The sequence below is a fragment of the Perognathus longimembris genome, chromosome 7 (assembly GCF_023159225.1).
Source record: "Perognathus longimembris pacificus isolate PPM17 chromosome 7, ASM2315922v1, whole genome shotgun sequence".
Lineage (NCBI taxonomy): Eukaryota > Metazoa > Chordata > Mammalia > Rodentia > Heteromyidae > Perognathus > Perognathus longimembris.
Window position 1 is genome coordinate 17007277 of NC_063167.1, and position 23116 is coordinate 17030392.

At 53.4% G+C, this 23116-nt stretch overlaps 1 protein-coding gene across 2 annotated transcripts in view; it reads right to left on the reverse strand.

Annotated features, from left to right (window-relative positions):
• The window catches only part of Ahdc1 (AT-hook DNA binding motif containing 1), a 43219-nt gene extending 25803 nt beyond the window's left edge, over positions 1–17416 (reverse strand). For both annotated transcript variants that reach the window (XM_048350619.1, XM_048350620.1), the window contains exon 1: positions 17281–17416. The gene's annotated coding sequence lies outside the window, so the exon portion shown is untranslated. The remainder of the gene's footprint in view (positions 1–17280) is intronic.
• Between the last annotated feature and the right edge of the window lie 5700 nt (positions 17417–23116).

The window sequence follows — 23116 nt, forward strand, 5'->3', positions numbered from 1 at the left end:
GAGGAGCCGTGGGGAGGAGGAAGCTGCCCGGGCACACAGACAACCTGGAAATGCCACCTCTCCAAGCCCTGACCCCACCCCATCTCTAACTCTAGGGAGGGGGCAGAAGGGACAATGGAGAAAGGACTGTGGCTAAGGTCAGAGTTTGCTGGTGCCATGCACTCCTGAAGGACAATGGCTTGAGCCCCTCTATACTACCAAGGGTGCCCCTCTTCCTTCCGAAGGCCCCCTCTCTAAACTTCAGGCCACAGGACTGGGGACAAGAAGGACAAAGTCCAGGGGTATGACTCAGCCGGGGAACAGGCCTGGCCTGCTGGCCAGAATGGTGAGGGAGGCCAGGAGCCAAGAGGCCTGGGTTCAAGTCTGAGCTCCTCCCAGGTCAGGCTGGGTGACCTTGGAGCAGCCGCTCAGCCTCTTTGGCTTCAGAGAGAAGGAAGGGGAGGCCAAGGAAGTGCCAGGGTCAGAAAAAAGCTGGGGGTGGGGGTGGGGGAAGGCCACTGAGCTCCTCTCCCTGCTCTGCTGCTTCCTCACAAGGAACCTCGTTTTCAGGCATCTCAGTGTCCTCATCTGTAAAGCAGCCCAGGAGAACAGGAGGCAGAAGTGGCATGGGAAGCTGCTTTATTGGAAAGACGGTGGAATGGACCAAGAGTGGCCAGGGGATTTGCCCAAGCTGCAGAGCAGACCGGTATTGGCAACAACTCTGCCTCCACTGCCTGGCTTCACACCTGGACTTTGAAGATTACTTGGAGCTGGGCCTGTAATCCTAGCTACTAGGGAGGCTGAGATCTGAGGATCGCAGTTCAAAGCCAGCCCAGGCAGGAAAGCCCCTGAGACTCTTATCTCCAACTAACCACCAGAAAACAGGAAAGTGGCGCTGTGGCTCAAGTGGTAGAGCACTAGCCTTAAGCGGAAGAGCTCAGGGACAGCGCCCAGGCCCAGAGTTCAAGCCCCAAGACCACCACCAACAACAACAACCAAGATTACTTGGAAGTGGAGAGTGGGGGTGAGAAGCAGGGTTTCTGTGGATAAGAGCGGAGTTCCCTAGTGCTAAGGATTCAGATAGGAGTCTTGTCTTCCCCCTCACTTTTACCCTAAGCCTCACTTGGCCTACCTTCATTCAACCCTTGAGCTGGAGTAGTAAGTAGCTCAAAAGGGGCAGGCGAAGGAGTTGCCCACACCCCAGGCCGGTGACCCACAGCACACCTGCTGCTTGCAAGGACTGGAGAAACTAGAATGGTAGTGTTCAGGGCCTCCCTGTTGTACAGGAGCCCAGAGAGGGACAGGCATCGCCTGAGGTCACACAGCAGGACAGCAGCAGAGCCCAGAGCTCGGGTCAGGACAGCCTCAGAGCAGAGTCCTTCTAGCCCTAGCCCCTGGGGGTGGCTGGAGCCAGAGGGGCCCCAGGGACTTAGCAAAACGTGGCGACAGATGGCCTGCCGAGGCAGCGGCGATCTGGGCGGCTGGCAGGCATGCTCGCTCCCGCGCAGGGAAGCAGCTAATTTTAGCTGAGGCCTCGATGCCAGCTTTGTTCCCCCCACCCACCCGCCGAGGGGGCCCAGCATGCCTTGCGTGCAACCCGCCTCCCCCAGGCACCCCTACTCCCCCGCCTTGGTAAGTAGTGCCCGGACCCCAGGGTCCTACAACTGCCTGTTTCACCAGGCTGCACCACACCCACAAGCAAGGGCTGGGCCTTGGAGGCCTGGTTCCCCACCCCCGGGCCAGTGTGCCCAGGACTCCAAGCTCATTCCTTGAAGAAGATGACAGGAGGAAGGCTACAGGCCACTGCCCAGACCGGAAGGGCTGGACAGCAGGAGCTGCCCATCTCCAGGGAAGCAGGCACTGCCTTCTACCTAGCATTTAAGGAGACAGGACCCATACCACCAGACCTCCAGTTTTTCTGGGCTGGAGTCATCTTGGTGGTGGGGGTTGGGGTGCAAGAGTTGCTCTAGTCTTTCCTTGTTCCTCATAACTTTGACTTTGCTCCAGGAACTCAAAAGTTCTTTAGAAGAGGTCCGAGCTACAGCAAGGTTAGTACCCTTGTGCCACTGGCCCAATCTGAGACAGCCATCCTGGTCATGGGGAAGATGAACACAAGCAATCAGTGAGGCCTAGACATCCTTACAGCTAGGGGTCTTCTTGGCTGGCTTCGCTGCTGCGAAGCCCTACCTGGGCTGGCAGAGGTAGACCAGGGGGATGAAGCCATTCCCTGCAACCCTCTCAAGGAGGCCTTGCACTCCTGCTTCTTGGTATCCCAGCTTCTGTGGACTGTTTTAACTTGAGATTTTCCTCATTTCAGGTTCAACTACACAAGCCCAATGGGGCTTTGGGGATTTAAAGCACCTACTAGAAAGGGGCTCCTTTGGGGTGAGTCTGGAGGGCTTCCTCAGCTCCCCAACTAAAAGCTATGAGGGAAAAGTATGAAAGAGACCTGGAGCACTCTATGAATTGAGAAGGAGGGAAAAAAACCAACGCAGAGAATCAAGACAGAAAGCAGAACATCATGGCGGGGGCACAAGAAAAAGGGCTTGGGAAGAGGTGAGGGAAAGAAGGAAGATGGAGCTGGGGGAGAGACAAGGAGCATGACAGAGGAAGGAAGACAAGAAAGAGATTCATGAAGGAAGAGAAGGAAGAAGAAAAAACAAAGAGAGGCAGGATGATGCAGAGACAAAGACACACACAGGGAAGGAGAAAGGGAGAGACAGACACACACAGGGAAGGAGATGGAAAAGGAGTCTGCTACAGACAGGCCAGTGTACAGCAACCCAGGGAACTGGAGACAGACAGAGAGACTGACACACCCAGAGACCAACAGAGACAGTGGAAGGGGTGAGACACATTCACAGGATGGGGCGGGAACAAGGGGGAGACACTAAGTGATAGATGGAGTGTGGGGGGAACAGCAGGAGTAGGCAGAGGCACAGAGGGAGGGGGCGTGAGGAGAAAGAGGAGGAGGGGAGATGTCGTCGCCAGAACTAGGGGGGACAGAGGACAGAAATGGAATGTGGGTCTGGGCATGAGGCTCACAGATGCATCGGCTCCGGTTTCAGCTGGGGCAGTTGGCTGCTAGGGTAGGGGGAGGAAGGAGCTGAGCTGGTAAGAGAGGGGGCCTGTTGCCATGGCGGCGGGCACGGCAGGGGCACAGTCTGCTGGCACTTGGAGCTCTGGGCATGGTAGGGGGCTGACTGAGGGGGAGAGGGGGGGCATGAAGAAGCCTTGCCCCTGTCCTTAGGGCTCTATGGAGGGGAAAGTTTCCAGAGAGTAGCTGGGAATGGAGCAGGGCTCTGGTCTCTGCCTGACTCCAGGGGGCACCCTCTCCAGCCTGTGCCAGCCCAGGTTCCCATCTGTGCCTCAGACTGGCCCTGGGGACCCTCCTCTGCCCCCTCCAGTCTAGCTGAAGATCCTGCATGCTGCTGCTGCTGCTGCTGCAGTTTGCCGGGAAGCAGCAAGATTGTGAATTCAGGATCTGTAATCCTAACGCAGAGCCCAGGCCTACCGGGCTCCAGTTGCCAAGGCGACGGTGGGTCAGAGGGCAGCGCAGGGCGCCCGCTCCTCCAAGTCAGAATCCCAATTGTTAAAGCCCAAGAATAAACAGCTGAAACGGCTGTGGGGGGGCCGTGGGGGGGCTGAGGTCTGCATCGGCTCAGTGTGGTGTTGTCAAGCGAGATGTCACTAATTGTCTGAAGGAACGGGCTGAGGCAGCTCTTAACTGCTTCCGTGCCACCGGAGACACCTTGGCTGGCTGGCCTCATCCCTGGGGCCTCCCAGCATTCCACTGGGCCAGACTGCCAGGGGAGGGAGTGCTGGCCCAGCACAATCCTTGCCTCCTTTGCACTGAACCCCCACATACTTTGGCTCCCAACACTCTTCTTTGCTCAACTTGGAACCTCCTACTTGCAAGCTAAATCTTTATGTCCCCAGAACCAGTACCCACCCCAGTCACAGGGCTCACAAGAGTCCATGTAGCCCAGAACCATCGTCCCCCTTACCCTGGCAAAAGCCCTCTTAGCACCCTCAAACAGCGATTCCTAGAACTGAGGTTCGGGATGAGAGACCTAGGGTTCTTCTGAAGAGGAGGAGGGATCAGGCAGAGACCCTTCCAAGTGGAAAGGCCTCGAGCAATTCTCTATGTAACGCTCAACTCTTGGTCACACACTATCCATCAAAAGCCTGAGGGGGCCAGGAACTCTGGTTTCCAGTTGTGATTGTTTTACCTACTTGTTGTGTGACTCTGACACTACTGCTTTCCTCACGGTACTGTGGACACAGTACTTGTCCATCCCCCACAACCTACACATTTAAGTAGTGCCACTGTGAGCCAGACTGCATCTGTACTCCTGTCCAGGGGAGCTGCCAACCCACTGGTGAGAAGGTCTCAGCAACTCAAGAAGTCAACAGCGATACTTCAGGTAAGACATTCCCTCAAAGCCATCAGACAGCGTCTGGCACACTGGCGACAGAGGCAGCTGGAGTAAGTACTGCTACTAAGTAGTCAGGAATAAAGACTTGGGGGGGGGGCAAGGGGAGCTGGTCCCTTCTGAGGCGGCTTTCTACCGGGAGTTCTTGGAAAGATCAGGCCAGGCCAGCCCTCCAGGACAAGGGTCTTACTTGGTTGTTAGGGGCTGTGATGCGCACGCGGTCTTGGGGGTGCGGCCTCTCCCCTCGCCGGCCCCTCCCACCGACCCCACCCACCGCAGGCCCAGCACCTTGGGTAGCGGCAAGGGGGCGGGGCACCCTTGGGCCAGGCTCCTGGGGATTGGTAACACATGAACTGACGTTACAGGGGGTGGGGCCGAGCACCGGACACACCCTCCTCCCGAGACCCACCCCCTTCCCCAGGCCCTCAGCACAGATCCCTGGGACCGCCAGAGCCCCTCAGGTGGGGGCTGGTGGTAGGGTAGTCTGGGGCGCTGTCAGTGGGCGGGGAGCCGGGCTCGGAAACAGGGGATCCCCCAGAGAGAGCCCAACCCAGCCGGGGGCTGGAAGCGTACAAAAGGCAACTTGTTCTTTCACGAGATGCCTGCGCCTTCTCAAACATACCTACAGCCACACTCTGGGGACAGCTACACCCACACAGCCGCACAAAGCCTGCCAGGGTGGGCTGTAGGAACAACGCTGTCCTGAACTATCCCCTGCCACATACTCAGCACCATTCTCACGCCATCCCATCCCAAGTCACTGGTATATGCCCCCAACAACAGCTTCAGTGCTGCCCTGGGACACGGACCCAACCCCATTCCCAAACTATCCTCTCCCTCCCACTTGTCTGTGGCTTACCAACTCCTACTCTGGAGTCCCTCTGCTAGCTGCACTGTAGCTCCACACTGGAACCCTGGCACCCCATCAGGCTTATTGCCATCTCTTGCACGCACGCACGGGCACCCTAGTGCTGGGGCTTGAACTCAGAACCGGGGTGCTGTCTTTTAGCTTTTTTGCTCAAAGTTGGCATTCTACCACTTGAGCCACAGCTTCACCTCTGGCTTTTTGGTGGTTAACTGAAGGTAGGAATCTCATGGACTTTCCTGCCCAGGCTGGCTCTGAACCTCAAACCCAGGTCTCAGACTCCTGAGTAGCTAGGATAGGTAAGTCACTGGCATCTGGCTTCTTGTGTCTATTGGGAGATGGAACTCAGCACTCTGAACATGCCAGGCATGTACCACTGAGCTACACCCCTATCCTGGCTACCATTACTTTTTATTGAGTACCTGTTCTGAACAATCTTTATAATTACGCTAGAGGATATTGTCTATCCTATTTGGGGGATAGGGGAACTGATGCTTAGGTTTAAAACTTGCCTAAGACAGAGGCAAGGATTTGCACATAGGCCAAGATTGACTTCAGAGGCCAGTTTGTGTTTTTTTTCCCCCTATGTGCTGTCATCTCTGCCTCCTACCACACCATCTTACACCCTAGCACCCTACTACATCCACAGCCAAACAGCAAAGCCATCTGAGTGGAGGTGTAATTCTCCACTACATACACATCTCAATGTCACAGGGTAGTATGAGGCTGGCCACTCTCACTAATCTGAGAGTATGTTTACTGGGGGGAGTGTCTCTTACTTCTTCACTTCCTGTATCTCATGCTGACCCTGAGTTATTATAAATGGGGCACAGAATCAGAGTGAGGCCTGAACAGACTACCTCTAACCTTTCCAGTAGGATCACCTCCACCTCAACTAACCCCAGCATGACCAAGTCCTGCCATACTGGCTGGGGTGCCTAGTTTGCAACACTCCCTGACCCAGAGTGTCTGGACTTTCCCCTAGCCCACAATCCCTGCTGAGAGTAAGAAGATGTCCTGGGGATGTCAAAGGGCCTTTCCAGGGGGAGGTGGTGCTGTGACCCCAGAGTTGGGCTATGGAGAAGGATCTGGTTACTCTTCCCCCAGCTGTGCTTTGGACTCCTTGGGGCTGACCTTTCACCTCCTCCAGGCCAAGACCCAAAGGGGGCTGGAGTCCAGCCCTCACCTCATGTTAACCCTCTGCATTCCTCATGATTTTCATTCCTGGGCCCCTGCCAGGTCTTAGGAAGCCAGGTCGAACATGCCAACCTTTCCCTAACCTCCCATCCTAGCGTCCGGTTTCCCAGAGAGCTTTAGAGAATGCTCCTCGCTGTCCCCTGCCCAAGATGCCCTGCCGGGATCAGATACCTCCGCCCAAGCAGCTGAAAATGACCTGGGCTATTTTCGCTACAGGATCACATTGCAACTCCCCCTTGAGCTGGCAGCTTCCCATACCTCTCCAGACCATGGTCCCCCACCCCTCATCTTGTACCCAGAGCCACTAACAGGACAGGAGGGCTTTTAGAGATCACTGGACTTTACCCTCGGATGAGAAGACTGAGGCCAGGAGGAGCCAGGCACAGGGCTGGGCAGAGAACCAGGCTCCCTGGGTCCCCGCCCAGGTCTGTTTCTACTGTCTAGCACAGCCTGCTCTGTACCCTAGATCCCAGGGCCTCTGACCTAGCCAACCTCCCCCAAGCACCAGAAAGTCACACTGGAGGCTACCCATAATTCCCAGGGCTGCCTTGCGTGTCAGAAACTGCCTCTGCTACTCTCTTTTCTTTGTTTAGAATTGGTACCAGGTCTGTTCCTATGTCATAGGCAAGGAGGACCCACCCAGGTGGTGGTAGGGGGGTGCAAACTGCAAGGAAAGACAGAGACTGAGGCCTACAGAAAGAAGAGGTACACTTACGCTTTATTCCTAGCTGCCCCTTGCCCCAGCTTCTTGGTCATGTCCACTCCCACTCCCACCCTGGGGCCTTCCATTCCTACAATCTTAGCCCCCTCCAGGCCTCTGCCCCTGCCCCCTACCCCCAGCTTCAAGCCCCAGCCCTCTTGGGTAGGAATGTGACTGGTCAGGTCTGAGCTGACCACATGAGTGGCTATAAGGTGACAGACCCCCATCCCCCCAGCCTGAGGGGGAGCTCACATACCAAGGTGTGTGTGTGTGGGGGGGGGGAGCAACTGCTTTAACCCTTTGCAGCCTGGCTTTTTGGGGAGAAAAGGATAGGTACTCTACTTCTTTCTTAAGGCCAATTCCAAGGGAGGGCTGCTGGGTAGGGGCAACGCAGGCAAGGGGAGTGGCACAGGGGCACCTGCCTGGCAAATTCTCATTAGGAAATGATCCTGTGCCACCCTAAATGTTTAATCTCATCTCCCATGACACTGGAGAAACAGCCAGGGCAAAGAAAGAGGACAGGCATCACTGAACCCCAACCTCAGGAGCCCCTAGTCTGATGGGAGAAACAGAAGCCTGCCCTGGGGAGTCTGACGGGGGAGACCAGGCACAGCAGAGGCTGGGACAAAGAGCTGCGAGCAGAGGAGAGCACGGAGCTGCTGCACAAGTGGGAGGAAGCCAGGGCAGAACAAGCCAGGTGGGGTCAGGCTGGGCAGGCTTCCCGGAGGCCCCTCGGCCCACACCCCTCCCCCCAGGTCTGGAATCTGGGGGGTCAGGGCTGAGGGACAGCTCCACCCCCTGCTCCCCTCAGGCTCAGGAATTCCACCAGCAAGGGGGGAGGCTTCGTACTCAGTCCAAGTTGGCTCCCACTGGACCAGGAACCGAAGCTCCTCCTCGCCCCCCACCCCCACCCAAGTCCCTGGGCTGGCCCTCAGCCCCCTTCCCTCCCCCTGCCTGGCTGGCACGGTGTGTGCCAGGCGCTGGCAGAAAACAAACCCGCCGGGGTGGGTTTGCAGGGAGCGGGGTAACCTTGACACAGTTGCGGCAGTCGCTAATGGCAGACACACACTCCGCCTGTTCTGGGGGGACTGTTGCCGTTGCTAGGAAACCAGCAGCCGCGTGAATGGAAATGGGTCAGTAAACCTGGGGAGAGATAGTGTGACACTCGAACCACTGCAGCTGCTCCAGCCCACACCGAAATCCCTCCTCTTCAATATTTATCACTCCCGCCTGGGCCCTCAGCTCCTGCCAGACCCTGCACCAGCTTGGCCCTCAGGCCCCCCCCAAGGCCTGATTCAGGTGGAGGGAGAAAAGCGTTGGAGGGAGTTGCTTATCCTTATCCAAGGTTTGGGGGCCCCCCGGGCGGGATGGAACTGGTTCTGGAGGAGATTGAACAGGAAACAGAGTCTAATCCCGTGGTGGGGAAGGGGTTAAAAGGTCAATTCACGCCTGTTCCTGACTTAGGCACCGTGGTAAAATTACTGTGAGTGAGCAGGCTTGCAGCTGCCTGCCTACCTGTGGAGGGACTGAGGAAGGCAGGAGGCCTCCCTCCTTCCCTGTGTCCTGAGGCCTCCCTTCTTTGGAGGGGGTGGAGGGAAAGAGGCACCCCAAAACATAGCTAGGATACACTGGCAGCCTAAAAATACCCGTGAACAACCCCAGTAACATCTAGTAGGACCCCAAATGGCCAGCGCCCACTGTTTTACAACACTGTCATACAGTCATATCAAACCTCGCAGATATGCACTGTTCAGAAAACTGACAACACCCTTACACAGACAGCCCCACAACAGAGCGTGTGACAACTGCAATTCAGAAGAGTGTGTGGTTCAACTAACTCCCAACTCCCGGCTCCAAGCTGACAACCTTAGGCACAGGCAAAACTTTCACCACTCCCCACCCCACCAGGTTGGAGTCTGCCCAGCGGCCTGCCCTGACCCAAAGCCCAGTCCTCTGGCTCAGGTATAGTTTTTCCTCCCTCCCACTGCCAGGTTCCTTCCTTCCCTTGCACACACCCTGATACCCTGCCCTGTGATGGCCCTTTTGGACTCATCATCCCACAAGTGAGCTGCCTCTCACCCCATCCCCAGAGGCTGATTGCTCCCTGACACATACATTCTCTTCCCAGAGAAGCATGCCGTCTCCACGCCCTGCCTGACACAGCTCTGGATCCTTAGCACAAGCCTCCCTCCAGACAACAGGGGCCTTGGGAATCAACCACTCACTAGGTGATATGTGCCTGCTACCCACTACAGTCTCGGCCAGGGTGTGTCTCAGCAAGGGAGGCATTCTAGCTGTTTTTTTTTTTTTGGGGGGGGGTGTTGGGGGTGGAAGGAGGCGGGTTACCTTGACAGGGATCTCCCAGCTGACTTGGTTCTCGGTGTGCTCCTATCTCCTAGGATACATCAGTCAACACAGCCTGGGAGCCTGTCAGAGCTGGAAGATGCCAGAGGGAGTCACTAATTCAACCTCCCCCATTAAGCAAGAGGAAACAGAGAGGAAGCAACCCACCCAAAGTAACACAGCCTAACTGCTGGTTCCAGCTTTTCTTTTACACTCCCTCACTGTGAACCTCCATGGGTTAGTGAAACTGGACAGATATGGGTATATCACTTGCCAGTGGGATCTGCTCTACAATCCCAGGCTGCAACTCCCCCCTGCTGGGAATTGAACTCCCGTAAGTTTGCTAGGCAAGGGTTCCATCACTTGAGCCACACCCTCACTCCAGCCAGCCACATTTTCTGGCTCTGCAAAACAGGCTGCTCTTGTGTAGTAGTTCACAGTGGGCGGGACTTCTGGTCTACCTCATTCTAGCCATGGGGCAAGTTTCTAACTTCTCATCCTAGGGCCCCAGAGCACCGCCTCCCAGAATGGAAGGAAGGTTGCTTTATTCCCAATCCTGGCCTTCAAAGCAAATTCCCTCTAGTTCCAGGGTATCCCTGTTATGCATTATTTAAATAGATCTCTGCCAAGATGCCTCTGGGATAATGAGTGGAGTTCTCCTAGGTAATTTGAGAGAGAGAGAGAGAGAGAGAGAGAGAGAGAGAGAGAGAGTATGTCTAGTGTTGGAGATGGAATCAAGGGCCTTGTGCATGCTACATCTACAGTACTTCCTATGCAGTGTTAGCTTCACTTCATATTCCAGAAAAGCTCATAGAGGTGGGGTAATTTGGTCAGGTTTAAGCAGACAACAAATAGAACCCTGAGCTCCTTCCAGTACACTAGTCGTTTCCAGTGGATAAGGAAGGCCAAAGAAACTAGAGCCAGAGAGAGCTGCAGGAGGTCGGGTAGGGAGTTGGTGGGAACAACACAGGCTTGGGAAGACCCCCGGAACTGAAGTGGAGACTAGAGGCATCTGAACCTGTATTTTGGTATCTGGCAGTGGTGGAGAGGAAGGTCAGCAAGGAGTTGGGAGGAAAGAGAAAGCAAAGCAGAATTCTACTAGCTTCAAGCATGCCTGGGCTATACTCCGGGGAGCCAGGCCAGTACACTTTGCCAGCCCCCACCCCAGTGTAACAACAGTGGAAGCATTGTGAGGGGACCAGCTCCTCCTTGGGCCTTGGTTTACCCTTTGAGCTGGCTGGCCGGTCAGGAAGGACTTCTAAGGGCCTTTCCAACTCTAATATACAGTGGTGAGCATGATGGCAGAGGCAGGAAGATGAATAGTTCAATATCAAAACAAACAACAAAACCTGGGCAGGAGGCATGGCTCAAGTGTCACAGTGCCTGTCTAGCAAGCACAAGGCCCGAGTTCAAATCCCAATACTATCCCCAAATAAATACTTTGGCACAGCTTTAGCAATCTCTCCCCCCTGAAGAGAGCTAGCTGAGAGTAACAGCAGTAAATATATGCATCTGAATAAATGAGCACTCAGTGAAGCTACAGGCTCTCCAGCCTATTTACCATGATACTTTTACTGGGAAGCCACAACTCCCACGGCTGTGGAGGGGAAGGAGTTACACAGGTGACCCTAACTGCAGGCAGACATAACTACCTTAAATGTTCAAATTAAGTCCCCACACCAAGGCCACAGCCCAGCCTTCTGCTGTCCTTTGCTTTTGGGACAGCATAGCTCACAAGTGCAGAGACTTGCCCAAGGACACACAGCCAGTGGGTGACAGAGAAGGCATAGCAACTGGGCGGATCCCCACTGCTGGTGTTGAGAGTAGAAGAGGGCAGGCTGGGAGAGGGGTGGGGGGTGGACCCAGACGGGGGGGGGGGGGGGGGCGGGGGAGACGTTTGCTGAGTAGCCAAACGGCTCGTCGGTCTGCAGAGCACCAAATGGTACTGCTGGAAACTCAATGGGGTGGGAAGGCAACCCCTGCCCTCTCCCACAAAGGGCAGGCGGGGCTTGCTTTCCTCCCGCGCGCCACAAGGCCATGAGAGAGCCCCCAGAGGTCTCCTACCGACTCCCCGGGACCTCAGGAAAAGGAGGCCCTTCCCCCCACCCCCACCCCGGGCCCTTTTCTGTACCCTAAAAGGTGCAGAGTCGCTTTCTTTGGGAGCGGCCGCCGCCGTCGGGAAAATTATCCCAGACACTTCCAGCAGCCCACCCCCTACCAGCTTCGGGGCTGGGAGAGGCACCGACGCCCGCAGGTCCTGCGGTCTCCGAGCTCCCTCCCTCCCCCGCCACCGGGCCCCGCAGCCCCGGCTCCCGGCCACCCCGCTCTCCCCGGGGGAGGCCTCCGGGAGAGGTGAGGCGGCGGCCGGGGGAGGGGCGCCGCCCGCACCTGGCCCTCTCCCCGCCCCGACTCGGAGGGGCGGGCCTGGCCGCCCGCGAGACTGGAGAAGGGCGGCGGGGAGGGGCGCACGGCCTCCCGCCGCACCCGCGGCCCGGAGCCCCTTCCCCGGCCGGCCGCGCGCTCCAGCCGCAGGAAATTCCAGAAGCTCTCCATCATCCGGGCGCAGCGCAGCCGGGCTGCCAGGCTCCCCGGAGGAGAGCCACAGGCCGGCCGGCCGCTCGCCGGGCCGCCCGCCCGCGCCCCCACCCGGGCGGCCTCCTCCAGCCCGCCGCCCCGTCCCGCGCCCGGGGCCGGCGGAATGCGTGGCAGCCCCGGCCGGGGGCTATTTTGAGCGGAGGGGAGCGGCCGGGCCGCCGGGTGTTTTTGGTTTTTTTCCTGGCCCCCGGCCCGCCGGCGGGCCCTCGGCTGCCCGCGGGAGGGGTGGGGTCACGCGGATGGGAGCCGGGGCCCGGATCCCGGCCCCGGTGGCCGTCCGGACCCGCGCGCTGCCCCGCCGAGCGCGCCGGGAAGCCCGCTACCTGCGCGCCCTCCGCCGGGAGCGCGCGGCCTGGGCACTCCCTCCCCGGCGGCGGACTCGGGCCTCACTGGATAGCGCCACCGAGCACCAGTGGCCAATCACCGGCCTCGATGTCCTCACCTGTGAGTTGGGGTGAGCTACCTGGCTTTATATGGTGGGTACCACATAAGGACTCTGCTTGCTGGATGCCTCTTCCTGAGCAACACGTTTTCAGGTTCGGGGACCCTCAGTTTATCAGCTTATGAAGTCACAGTCTCCAAAGGCCCTTTCAGGGGGAAAGACCCTTCCATCTGAACAAGGAGTTTTCCCTTACTACTTGAGTCTATCCTCACTCCATCTCAGCAGCCAACACTGAACCGAGTCTTTGACCTACTTTATCAGAACGCATGAGCCCATCAAGGTATATTCCCCTTTTTGCTCTCCTGGAAACTGAGGCTCAGGAAAGTTAATTGACTTGCCAAAGACTACACAGTGGCAGAGCCCAGAGTTAGACAAGCTTTTCCAGAGTCTGAGTAGACCACTTGTGCTGTGACACACACAAGGCAAGCACCACTGACTGTGCCATTCCCCCCCCCCCCCATTTTTTTAAAAGAGGGATGAACAACTGAGTCTCACAAGTGTGATTTGCCCAAAGTTACTTTTGGACAGTTAAGGGGAGAGGCAGCAGGCACTCAACACACATCTTTCAACTCCCAGTCCAGTGGCCTACTCTAGACCTCTGGATCTGCTCAGCTCCTGTCCTGAGACAAACTAGAGTCGTTCCCAGATAGGTTCCTAGTACCAAGCTGGCACCTAGGGGCCTCAAGTCTCAGGCTACTGGGTCCCTAGGATTTGCTAATTCATCACATTCTAGATTTAGTTCAGTCTCAGGTCAGGGATGTGGGGGTAAATGACATATGGGAGCAGCCTGGGATAGGGCCCTGGAGCTGCTTCCTGCTCCCCGACAACCCCAGCAAGGAGGCACAAAAGCTGGCAGGCCCCCCCACTCTGCCCCGGAAACCTGGCAGTTTATTTCTGTCTCTGGGCCCCCTGTTTCCACAGAGTCAGTCCAGGAAGGCTGGCAGCAGCCGGCCCAGAGGGGTGGAGCTCCTGCTCCCTCAAGGGTCCAGCTGCCACCGTGCCATCCCCCACCTGCCAGGCCAGACCAGGCTTGAGTCAGAGGTGACATTGTGATGAAAGGGAGGAGCTGGGGCCAGTGCCGTGCAGAGAGGTGATGCTGAACTCTAGACACCGCAGAAGAGAATCCACTGTAATCCCAGGGCTCCTCAAGCCAGAACTCAGGTGCTCTCCTCAGTTGAGTCCACACAGCACCCAGTTCAGGTCTACGAAGGGTGTAAACCTCTGACATGTCTGGCCTTATTTATTCCAGATCATTTTCTGAAAGAAGAGCCTGCTTCTGGACCTGTACTGTCCATACAGCACAGCCACTTCACATGTGGCTACTGAGCAGTGAGACTGGGGGGAATCCAAACCCTGATGTACTATGAATGTGCTGAAGGCTTACTGTTAATTTTTTTTTAAGAAAGGTAAAATATCCCAATCATTTTTACAATGATTATATGTTGAGATGATTATCTCTGATATTCTGGTTGGATAAGATGCACTATTAAATTTAATTTTACTTGTTTAATGTGGGTATTAGAAATTTTTAAATTACCTATGTGGTTTCCATTGCTCTTTCTTTCTCCTTCCCTCCTTCCTGTTTGTGGCAGTGCTGGGGATTGAGCTCAGCCTTGTACTGGCTAGAATGGAGCTGTACCACTTGAGTCACACTACCAGCCCCTTCCACTGCATTTCTGTTGGGTTGGACAGAGCAATTCTAGATCATACGGTGTTCTGGCCTAGAACCAAAGCTAGGCCCGCTCTAGATCAATATCTGTGTGGCTTAGCACACCTACCTCCCCATATCCAGACCACAGCCTTCAGTGTGGGTCTAAATCTTACTGCCCAACCCCACCCCACCCCAGCTTTCTGGGAATTCAGGCTCAGCCAAAGATTTTGACTAATGTCTGTTTTAAACCACTACTTACTACATTGCTTATTCACCAATTCCCAGTAGCTTGATCTCAGCAACTATGGCTCCAGGTTAACTTCCATGTTAACCTGCCACAGATCAAGGATCTGGCCTGACACCTCAATCTATCCAGTAAGGTTTCAAATCCATACCCCCTCAGGAGGAATGAGGTTCCCATTTGGATCTGTTTCCTGATGACCAACATGCCAACTCCAGTAAATCTAGATTCCAGTCTGAGAGCATAGTCTAGTCGAATGCAGATCTACTGTGCTTCTAGATAGTGCTGCAGACCAGGGTCTAAACCAGAGCCCTATGAGGTTCCCACGCAGCCTGGGACTGCTAAGCTCAGCAGATGGGCCCTAGAGTGCCTCTCTGGAATGGAAAGAGTGTCTCTACTTCTGAACTCCTCTAGAGAGATCAAGGCCTGCTTGCCTTTCTCAGTGGCCTTGGGGTAGGGAGGGAGGGTAGATTCCAGGGACAGCACTGAAGGCTAAGTCAAAGGGTCAGTGATAATAAGCCTTCCATGCCAAGGGGCTGAACATAATCAGGCTTCCAAGCAAGAGCAGCCCACATGCCACCTTTCCCCACAGACTCCCTAGCAGGTTCCTAAGCTGAGGGACACATGGGGCAGACACCAACCCTTCTGGAAGTTAGGCCAGGGGCTCCAAATGAAATAGCAGCAGCCCCCCTCCATTGCCTGATACCTCTTTCGTCAAGGCGAGCTGGCACCACTGACACCTTTCCCTTACCTCTAGCTCTTCCTTCTCCATGGCTTTCTTGGAAAATCCTCCCCATAGCTGCCATTTCTCCCTCCTTCATTCTAGAATACTGGGATAACGCAGGCTGACAAACCCAGGCTTAAACTCCTGCTGTCACTGACAAGTCACTTCACCGCTAGTGCTCCTCTGTTTCCTCATCTATAAAGCAGAATAAAAACAGTAGTACCTATTTCATAGTGTTGTTGTATAGCTTTAATAAGATCATGAGGTAGAGCAATTCGCTCAGCACCTGGCCCAGAAAAGGCATTTAGTGCTAGCTGTTGTTTTTAATATTGATCATCTAGCTTGACTCTATGGATAGACTTTGACAGGTTTGCAAACCTCACAAAGTGTAAAGAAAAACTTGTTCTTGTGTCTTCCTGAAGAGAAAGCTCTAGTAGCCCTTATATTTTCAAAACGACTGTAGCACAAAAGATTTTTGGGGGGGAAAAAGCCAGTGGTTCATATCTGTAATCCTAGCTATTCAGGAGGCTGAGATCTGAGAATCATGGTTCAAAGGTAGCCTAGGTAAGAAAGTCCATGAGACTCTTTTTTTTTTTTTTTTTTTGCCAGTCCTGGGGCTTGGACTCAGGGCCTGAGCACTGTCCCTGGCTTCTTTTTGCTCAAGGCTAGCACTCTGCCACTTGAGCCACAGCGCCACTTCTGGCCGTTTTCTATATATGTGGTGCTGGGGAAATCGAACCCAGGGCTTCATGTATACGAGGCAAGCACTCTTGCCACTAGGCCATATCCCCAGCCCTCCATGAGACTCTTATCTCAGGTTAAGCACCAAAAAAGCCAAAAGTAGAGCTATGGGTTCAAGTGGCAGAGCGCCAGCCTTGAGCGAAAAAAGCTCAGGAGCAGCACCCATGCCCTGGGTTCAAGCAGAGGCTCAAAGTAGGGAGAAAAGGACCAGCTGAGTGGTCCTCAAAAAACCTGGGCAGACCAATGGCCGGCACCCAGGACTTATGTCCCAGGCCTGACTCCTTCGACTATTCCAAGCTGTCTGTGGGATGTGACCTCATCATCTCTCATCTGCTCAGCATGCAGGCCTCCCAGTGGGATTCCACCTCCAGTAGCTCCTATGGAATCTCCTCCACCCAGTGCCAGGTACACGGTCCTCAAATCCCCTTCTTGTGACATGGGGTCTGTCCTGAAACCCTTAACAGCTCTCCACTGCCAACGACAACACGAAGGCCAAGGTCTCTGGCCAGGGCTGGCCCTGCCCCCCTCTTCCGTGTTCCCTCTCATTTGGTCAGTGGGCTGGCTACTTCTCTGCTCTTTTCCCTCCTCTTAGTGGCAGTGCCACCCACATACTCACGCAGTTCTGGACAGCGTCTGCCCCTCTGCTCAATCACACAGTGTTTCGGGCCTAGCCTGCTGCCCCCAGCTCTGCCCTCAGGGTTGCTTCCAGGCCCAGCCACTGTCTCCACTCACCTGGAGCTGACCTGGCCAAGGGAAGCTGACCCCAGCTCAGCTCTGTGCCTGGACGCTGGCTTACCTCCCATCAACTCTTCCTATGCCCTCGCCACACGAAGTCAGCTGGCAGAGTTTTGCCTTCAAAGGCATGACCCCCACGTCAGTCTCCTGAGTCTCAGTGTCCTTCTCCCCTACAAGATGGAGACAGTAATATCTATGCATCACCTGAGTCTCATGAAAGACAAATGGCACAGAAACTGGAAGGTGCTTTGGGTGTGTGTGTGTGGTCTGGGCACTGTTCCTGGGCTATAGTGCTCAAGGCTGGCACTATACCATACCACTTGAGCCACAGCTCCACTTCCAGCTTTTTGGTGATTAAATTGTCTCATTTAAATCTCATGGCTTTACTGCCTAGGTTGGCTTTGAACTGTGACCCTCAGATCTCAGCCTCCTGAGCAGCTAGGATGACAGGCAGGAGCCACCAGTGCCTGATAAGAGTCTCACAGACTTTCCTGATCAGGTTGGCTTCAAAGCACTATCTTCAGATCTCAGCCTCCTGAGCAGCTAGGATTACAAGCATGAAGCCACAGGTACCTCACATTGGAGGGTTCTTTTTCTTCCTACTAAAATCTGCAAATAATATAATAATCACCTCCATTTTTAACTTAATTTAGAATTCCAATCAATGCCAAGCAGTTGTGTGCACTTGTAGTTCCAGCTATACAGGAGGCCAAGGTAGGGGAGGATATTTAAGAGGTTGAGACCAGCCTAGACAACACAGAATCTATCTTAAAAATAATAAAGGGCTGGGAATATGGCCTAGTGGCAAGAGTGCTTGCCTCGTATACTGGGTTCGATTCCCCAGCACCACATATATAGAAAGCGGCCAGAAGTGGCGCTGTGGCTCAGGTGGCAGAGTGCTGGCCTTGAGCAGAAAGAAGTCAGGGACAGTGCTCAGGCCCTGAGTCCAAGGCCCAGAACTGGCAAAAATAAATAAATAAAAATAATAATAATAATAATAAATAAAAATAAAAATCAATAATCCTTCAACTGTGGCATTCTCTAAGCTCCTGCTTGTTCTATTTTCCTCCTTGGCACTTATCACTATTCATGTGAATATATTTTTAGTGAATTAATTTAGACATAGGGTGTGGCCACATAGCTCAGGCTTACCTTGAGTTCACAATCCTCCCGTCTCAGTCTCCCACTGAGATTACAGGAGTGGACTACCTTGCCCAGCTAGCTAACTGGACATGTGTGAACTGTCTGTTCACTCTCTCAATGTAAGCTTCTTGAGAGCAGGGATTCCACCCCTCCCCCGTAAGAAGTTGTACAAAAGGGTTTTAATTCCATAAATCAGAATATTATGAATATTATTATTATTATTGTGCCAGTCCTGTGGCTTGAACTTTCCTATAGTGTGCACCTACCACCAATATATACTTGAGTGAATTTATGAGCCACATACTGACTGTGCCAGGCACTGGACTAAGGTGCCAGGGATTTCCATTACCCCCTATTTTCAAAATGGTGACTGTGACACAGCTTGGCTCTTGGACTCCAGAGTCTGCCCTGTGGACCACCATGCTCCATTTCCTTTCCTGTTGACAAGCTTCATCCTTTTAAATCTGTCACCCTCCCTATCAGCCCTGGGGCTGTCTCCCCAGGGTGCCTCTGAGGCCACCAATCCTCCCAACTCACATACTGGGCCACTTCCTCCCACTTCTTAGCCCTAAGCTAAGTTTCTTAGTCTCACCTCAGGGCCTTTGCCCGTGTCCAGCTTGGAATGCTATGCTCCCCCACCCCCAATTTCTTTCAACTTGCCCATTTCTCTGGGAAGCCTTCCAGCCAGCTTCGTTTTCTTCCTGCCCTGAGCTCACTAACCCTTGTGGGCAGGTTAGTGAACTGGATCCAAGCCCCACCCCACTCTATCTCCTAAACCAGGTTAAGAACACAAAGCAGCCAGGCCCCAGTGGCTCATGCAGGTAATCCTAGCTACTCAGGAGGCTGAGATCAGAGGATGGCAGTTCAAAGGCAGTCCAGGCAGAAAAGTGAGACTCTTATCTCCAATAAACTACTCAGAAAAAGCCAGGAGTGGTCCTGTGGCTCAAGTGGTAGATCGCTAGCTTTGGGCACAAAGAGGTTCAGGGACAGCACCCAGGCCCTGAGTTCAAGCCCCAGGACCAGCAAACACAAATACATACATACACACACAAAGCTTCCGCACTCAAATACATACATACACACACAAAGCTTCCGCACTCAAACTACAACTCCACCCCTACCAGCTGTGCTGCTGTGGGGAGGTAGCTATCCCTCTCTGAGCCTATCACCCTTTCTCTGCAAAATGGGAGCCAGCCCACGATTACCTCTATGGCATCTTATTGTGCTGCTCCCTCTGCTCTAAAAGCCTAACTACTCAATTCCTTCTTCCCAAATGGTCCTTCTCTGTCTAGATGACCACCCTAGAAAGACTGCTAAAATGTACTGGCCCCTTACTCTCTGCTCACTGGAAACAGATCTGGCATTTAGCAGGTGCTCAATAGTACTTGATGAATAAAGTAATCAATTAAATGCCCACCACAACCTATGGAGTAAGGAGACTGCTATCATACCATCTTACAGACAAGGACATCAAGGCTGGGAATGGCTGGGTAAACTACTTCCCAAAGACAGGATTCAGCCTCCAGAGCCAGGCCCATCACTGCCTAGCTGTGTTCCCAGTGGCTGGGCACGTTCTTCCTTTAGGTGTTGGCTCTTAACATCCAGATGGATGTTCACTGAACATCAGCTTCAGAGTTCTAGACTTTCATATGTCATCTCATTTGACCTCTCAAAACCCCATGGCAAAGGCTGGGAATGTGGCTTAGTGATAGAGTGCTTGCTTAGCATGCATGAAGCCCTGGGTTCAATTCCTCAACACCATATACACAGAAAAAGCCGGAAGTGGCACTATGGCTCAAGTGGTTAAGTGCTAGCCTTGAGCAAAAGAAGCTCAGGGACAGCGCCCAGGGGCTGAGTTCAAACCCCAGCACTAGCAAAAAACAAACAACAACAAAACTCAGGGCAAGCTCAGGCATAGTGGTTTATACCTGTAACCACCGCTACTCAAGAGGCAGAGATTGGGACCATCAGGGTTTCAAGTCAGCCTGGGCAAAAAGTTAACTGATAAATAATAAACTGGTGGGTGTGGTGGCACATGCCTGTAATTCCAGCTATGTAGGCGATGAAGTGGGAGGATCTTGGTCCAGACTGGCTCCAGCAAAAACATGAGATCCTATCTGAAAAATAAAGCAAAAAAAAGGACTGGGGCCATGGCTCCAAGGGATAGGGTGCTGGCCTAGCAAGTTCAAGCCCCAGTAACACCAATACCATTTGGCAGTGGGGACTAGGAGATCAAACTTATAATCCTAGCTACACAGGAGGCTGAGATCTGAAGATCACAGCCTAAGCAGGAAAACCTGTGAGTTCAGTTCACTACCAAAAAAGCAGGAAGTGAAGCTGTGGCTCAGGGGTAAAATGCGAGCTTTGAGTGAAAAAGCTATGCAACAGCACCTAGGCCCTGATTCAAGCCCCAAAACAAAGTAAATAAATACCCCATGGTAGTAGTGTTCCATGATTATTTCACCTTGACCGGTAAGGAAAACAGTCTGAGAGAGGAATCAAGTAACTAAAGACACATGCGATTCTAAAGCCAAACTCACAGCTGCATTGTGGTTTTGATGTTCCCCAGGGTCTTATCCATCCACCCTTGAACTGTTCACACACATGTACCATGTTTCTCCATCAGAAGAGTTCTGAGGCCAACCCTTCCACGTCTCCCAGCCAGCGCCAGCACTGCAGCAGCTGGGTCAGGCTCCACAGGGCTCTGCAGCGGCTGCTCTGCCCGCCTGATGCTCTGCCAGTTTCCCCCCGAACAGGTCTTGATGTGTAGGCCTTGTCCGTCCTTCCAAATACAGGATTGGTGAGGGCAAGGTTGGGCCAGAAGCTCCCCAAGATACCTCATGTCCTGCAAGCTCAAAGCTCCCACTCCTACTTCCTATTTAGGGTACCAAGGAAGACTGATAACATAATGGTTCAGAATGAGGACTCTGTGTGTGTGTGTGTGTGTGTGTGTTGATAGTGAGGCTTGCATTTAGGGCCTTGTTACTCATTTGACTTTTTTGTTCATGGCTAGTGCTTTACCACTTGAGCCACATCTTCAGTCTATATTTTGCTAGTTAATTGGAGATTTAGTCTCACAGATTTTTCTTCCTGGACTGGCTTTGAACCTCTAACCTCAGATCTCAGATTCCTGAGTAGCTAGGATTACAGGAACAAACCACTAGTACCTGGCCAGGAGGAAGACTATGAATCTCAGTGTTCCAAGTTCAAAATTTCTGACTGTGTGTGACCCAGCATTGTACCTCAGCCTTTCTATGCCTCAGTTCTCAGGAAAAGACATCAAGACTGCGCATGAGACTGGCTAAAACCAAAGCCTATAAATACTGTTTTCCTACTAAGCATACCTACATATAAAATTTTATTTACAAATTAGGCAGTGATAATTATTAATAACCAAATAGAAAAATTACAATATATGGTAATAAAAGTTGTTTAAAACTTATGAGTTGTTCTTTTTTTTTTCTTTTTTGGTGTTGGTACTGGAACTTGAACTCAGGACCTGGGCACTGTCCCTGAGCTTTTTTGCTCAAAGCTGGCATGCTACACTGGAATCACAGCTTCACTTCCAGCTTTTTGGTGGTTTATTGGATGGAGATAGGAGCTTCACACTTTTCCTGCCTTGGCTGGCTTCGAACCTCCATCCTCAGATTTCAGCCTCCTAAGTAGCTAGGATTACTGGCATAAGCCATCCGTTTCTGGCAAATTGTTCATTTCTTTGATCTTCCCGTTAATATTTCTGGACTGCAGTAGGCTGTAGCTGACTGAAAGTGAAAAATGAAACAGAAGACATAGGGATGACTATATGTAAAGTAAGGACCACAACAGGGAAAAGAAGGTGATTAGATGAATATCAATTTACAGGAGTGTCTGGAACATGGTAAATGTCTGTTAAATAAAAGTTGAGGCTGGCTCCAGATACTGGTGGCTCATGCTTATAATCCTACCTACTCAGGAGGCTGGGACCTGAGGATCTCAGTTGGAAGCCAGCCCAGGCAGAAAAGTCCATGAGACTCCTACTAGCCACCAAAAAGCCAGAAGTAGAGCTGTGGTTCAAGTGGTAGAGCACTAGCCTTGCATCAGAAAGCTCAGGGACAGCACCCAAGCACTGAGTTCAAGCCCCAGGACATTCTCTCTCTCTCATGCACGCACTCGTGCACACACATACACGCACGCACACAAAGTGGCTCAAATGGTAGAGCATACACATCTAGTAAGTGTGAAATCCTCAATTCAAATCCTAATACTGCTGTAGATAGATACAGGTATAGGGTTCTACCCAGTCATGGAAAGGTCCGTGTGGCAGGGTACCCCAGTTCAAAACAGACAACTGAAAACATACCAGGAAGTAGAAAGAGGCAGCAGAAATCTTCCCCTTTGGGATGCCCCTTGTGGCAGGAACCCACTCCCCAACCCAACATCCTCCTGAGCCAGAGGACCCCATTTCCTGACCTGACCAGTTCTCACCTAATCCTCTCCCCAAGTCCCTACACCCGCCCTCCCTCCAGCAGTTAGCCCCTCCATACAGCCTGACACGCTGCAGCTGGAGTCAGGGCTCTGCTTCTCCTAGTTGCTCTGTGACCTCTGGCTAGTCACTTAACGTCCCTGAGCCACCCCCTCCTCCTCGCCTTGGCAAGGGACTAATCCCGCTCCTCACCAGGTCTTGCCCTAGGGATTAATAACTGAAACCATGCCCATAGATATTTCCACAGGACCCTGGCATGCTGGTGTTCCACAGGCCTGGCCACATGGACGGGCATGATATTCGAGCACTGGGGTAGGAAAGGGGGCCGCCAATGAACACTCACTCTCTCTCTCTCTCTCTCTCACACACACACACACACACACACACCACGTTTCCCCAGCAGCCCAGAGCACCACCCAAGCAAGGCAGGTGGCCTACCATGACCATGGGGATGATGCAGAAATATTGGAATAAGCACAAGCTGGATGTCAAACTTCTCAAGGCCACAGTTGCTACAGCTGAGGCCCTGAAGCAGACCTGGGGGTGGGGGCAGTGGGAAGACCCTGAGGTGCGAGAGGAGAGTGGGTGTGTTCTAAGGCTCTCCCTCCGCCCTTGCCTCAATCTAGTGTCATTTAGCCTGGCCTTCCACCCCTCCAAAAAGGAAGAGAAGCCTGAGGCAGCCAGTCAAGTCAGGAGAGGCGATTACCTCTGTTAATTAATTAAAATAAACAGCAAATTAAATACAGCAAAATTAAAATAGCACAGGAAATTAGTTCTCTACCAGCCCCACCTCACAGGTGAGAGGCTTCCAGGCCCCCTGCAGGCAGAACCTGGGCAGCACTAGACCTCCTGCCTGGCACCC